The sequence below is a fragment of the Castor canadensis genome, chromosome 10, assembly GCF_047511655.1.
Source record: "Castor canadensis chromosome 10, mCasCan1.hap1v2, whole genome shotgun sequence".
In the NCBI taxonomy this organism is placed as follows: Eukaryota; Metazoa; Chordata; class Mammalia; order Rodentia; family Castoridae; genus Castor; species Castor canadensis.
This window is the reverse complement of record NC_133395.1, coordinates 46704665-46708796: the sequence shown is the minus strand read 5'-3', so window position 1 is coordinate 46708796 and position 4132 is coordinate 46704665. Positions and strand designations below refer to the sequence as shown.

The 4132-nt window shown below is 34.7% G+C and overlaps 1 pseudogene; it reads left to right on the top strand.

The window, feature by feature from the left end:
• Positions 1-1076: 1076 nt before the first annotated feature.
• Positions 1077-1180, top strand: LOC141413071 (U2 spliceosomal RNA; annotated as a pseudogene).
• Positions 1181-4132: the final 2952 nt, after the last annotated feature.

Here is a 4132-nt window from a genome sequence, read left to right as displayed (position 1 = left end):
ATGATGTGTTTTTTTGTGTCTAAATTTCCTTTTCTTAAAATGATACCAGTCAGCCTGAATTGGGGACCTTCTGTATGACTTTAACACTAATCAATCCTTTAAAGTTCCTATTTCCAAATATAGCCAATTCTTTGATACTGGGGGTTAAGTCTTCAAAATGTGAATTTTGGAGGACACATAATTCAGAACATAAAAACATTACTATTTAATAGTTGTCATATGTCATTCTCTGGGCTAGGGACTATAAATGCAGAAATAAAAGGCACAACTCACATAGGATATATCCTACAAAAACTCAGTTTAGACACTCAAATAAACATTTTCAATACATAAAAGGTGTGTGCTAAAGATACAGGTATTCACACTGTGGGGGTGTCTTTAGAACCCTGAGAAGGTAAAGAGAAATGACATAGGAAGTGGTAATTTGGCTGAGCCTGGAGTAAAATTAGTGACAATCACAGGGAGTGAAATACATACTTTCTGTTCACCAGGAATGGTACCTGGTGACTTGAGTGTCCCTGATTCCTTGAGAGACCCTAGTCTTCTCAGAAAGTTGCCATAGGAAAGATGCCTGTGGAGGAGGCAGGGCCTGATGTGCTGAGGGATAGAGCTGTGATTTCAGGCCATTAAAATGGGAGTTATGGAATGATTCCATCTCTTATTGAGAAAGGCAGTTGCCTACAGAAACAAGAATCAGATGGGTCTTCACAGAACATGAGAACAGGTTGAATGAGGTTGATAGAAGAGATGGTGAAAACACAGTCTGTAATTCAAATAAGAAATGGTGAAGGTTTGAATTAACACATGAATAACTGATAAGAAGTAATAAGTGCAAACATCAAAGAGAAAATAATAGTGGCTGATATTTACTGGGTAATTTTCACATGCTATGCACTACGAATGTTTTCTACTTTTTAGCCATTTTAATTTGCATAACAACCTTACGTGAGATGTTTGTTTCCATTTCTGTTTTACAAGTAAGGAATTTGAGGCCCAGAAAGATTAAGTGGGTCACTCAAGATCATAGTTAGTAGACCGCTGGTAACTGTCTGAGACAACATTTAAATTTTGGCTCTATCGCTTCTCGGTCTTTTGGCTAACATCAAGTGTAGTATCTGTTCTTATCAGTTTAATAAATTTTGGCTCTAGAGCCTATGTATTTTTGTTGTTGTTATTTCTATTGTCATTTGTTTGTTATTTTTTTTTGTTGGTTTTGTTTCTTTTATTTTTTTGTAGCCCATGCTGGCCTCCAACTCATAATCCTCCTGCCTTACCCTTTTAGGTGCTGAGATTAGAGACGTGATGCACATGCCTATCTGTACAGCCCTTGTTTTAAACAACTATGGTAATTTTCCCTTCTCTATAAGTGGTATATTCCAGTGGATTTCTGAAACCATGGAGCATACCAAGCCCTCCATATACTGTACTCTTTCTACATGTACACAGCTATAATAAAGTTAGTTTGTAAATTAAACATGATAAGAGGTTGACAACAATAACAGCATAAATCCTAGCATCCTCTGACAAGATCATTATTTTTTCTTTCCTTATTTAGCCAAGGCCTTTCACAATGTTCATCTTTTTACTGAAAGGAAGCATTTTGTAAGTTGTCTTAGGCACATCCTAATGGCCGATCTTACCTCTCTTATAGTTTGGGGCCAGGATTAAGTAAAATAAGGGTTACTTGAGCACAAGTACTGTGATACTGTAAGATAGCTAGTAGTTAATAACAGGGAGGTGGCACATACAGTGTAGATCTGTATCTACATCCCACGCAGAATAGAGCATCCTTCTCAGAACACCATGCAATTTAAATCTTTTCAATTCCTTACTTCTAGATTTTCCATTTAATATTTATATCACAGTTAACCTTGGGTAACTGAAACCATAGAAAGCAAAACCTCCATGAATAGGGAAAGACTACTGCATATTGCAATGCCTTTGGAGATATGAAATGTATTAATAAAGTAAAATCAATATGATGTGATGAACGAAAAACATGAATGGTCCAGAAGAAAACTTTGAGATGACTCTTAAGTACCTGTCTTTGGTTGAAAGCTAGAGCATGGAAGATCTATTTTACCTGGGATGAGCTGACTATAAAAACGCCCATGAAGAACCAACAAGAAATTTCTGGTACGCAATGTGTGCTGTCACTATAAATCCAGCAAAGAAGTTGAAGTAGAGACTTAGAACTTCCAGTTCCAAAACAAGAAGCTGAAGTGAAGTCATTATGTGTGTGGTTTACCTCCAGACAGAAAATGAATTGCCTCAAATAGAAACAACCAGACAACAATGGCAGTTTTCTCAATTGCTTCATTTAACAACTTAACACTGTTCTAGAAGGCACATTTTTTTTTTTCCTTTTCTCTCTTGTGCTTCCTCATCCTTATTTTTGGCACTGCCCTCAGGGAGCAAAATGCTGCATCAACAACAGGTATTATATTGAAATAAGACAAAACCAGAAACAGAAAATGTCATATATTTATGACCTCTTTTTAAAAATAAGCTAGTTTTCCCCAGAAGTATCTCAGCAGATCTATTTAATGTCAGATTGAACAGAACCAAAAACAAAGTCTCCTTAAACCTACTGCTTGCCAGGAAGTAGAGCCACTGTGATGGATTCAGTCCATGCAGATTTCACCACCACACACGGGTAAGCAAATATCTCCTGAGTAATGATGGGAAAGGTGAATATCTGAACAACATTCAAGTTCATTTATCAGGTGTACAGAGCGAAGTAAATGTTGAGTAAGAAACAAACGTCTGTATTTTTTTCCCTATCCCCAAAAGGCAGACAAAACCCAGAAAAGGAGTCAGTAAGGAAGAAAGTAGAGGTAAAAAGAAAATGAAGGTGTATAATGGCTCAAGGAAGAGGATCTGAGGAAATATTTTTCTTTCTTTTCTGCTGTCCCTTCCCCTTTCCTGTGTTTTTTATTTCTCTTTCTCCTTCCTCAAAAACTTGCTGTTATGTACGGTAAGAAGAAGTCTAGTTTGTGGAAAAATTGAGAAATGATTGTCAATTTTTAACATTTAAGAAACATTTTAACATTTTAGAAACATTTTAACATTTAAGAAATGTTAATACACTTACCATACATTATGGAGGAAAAAAACTCCCCAAGGTGGGTTGATGCAAAAATTCTTGAGGGTTTTAGGGAAATTAGTAAATATTTTTGTATTTTATAGCTATCTTTATATCTGATATTTTATATTAGAGCATATATTTTTAAAATTCTAAGGTTAGAAAAATATATTATACAAAGTGATCTCTCTCCAAATTACAACAGAAAATTAAGTTAATATAGGCCGTGCACGGTGACTTATATCTGTAATCCTAGCTGTAGGGAGGCAGAGATTGAGAGGATCATAGTTTCAGGCCAGCTCTGGACAAAAACACAAGACCCTACCTACAATATAGCTAAAGCACAAAAGGGCTAGAGGGGTAAGTTCAGTGTTACAGCATCTGTCTAGCAAAAGAGTGGCCCAGAGTTCAAACTCAGGTACTCCAAAAAAAAAAAAAGTAGATACAAATTCCTCTGCTTGTGTTTATGTTTATTTATATAAGTATAAATATGATAATATTCCTTATTCTTTGACAGTTTGCTGTTTTCCTTGTTTGTTTATCTTGGATAACATTTAAATTAGTATAGATAAATTTCCCTAATTCTTTAGAAGGATGATTAATGTCCCATCACTTGACACACAGAAAAATCTGCTGTAGTGTTTGTAATGTAATTGAAAATCTACTGATGGCTATTATTTTCTTAATTTTAAATAATATATTCAAGAAGGCAATCTTGCATTTATGAATATAATAACTTCCCTGGGGATTAACTTTTAGATGTAAAATTATTCAGAAATAAATAACTTTCACTATTTTCAAAGATGTTGGCAAAATTTCTCACTTAATGTATTTAAATATGGAAAAGATTTGAATGTTTTTCAATATTAAGGAGAAATGAGTCACATGCTATGAAATATTCTCTAAAGCCATCAGAAAGGTTTAATCTTTTTTTCTTATCCACAACATGCAGCTTAGGCCTCATAATGCATTCTTTACTTGGCCTTATAACAAAATTAAATTAAACACGTTGAATGTTTCAAATGCCATGAGTCATTATGTCTAGTC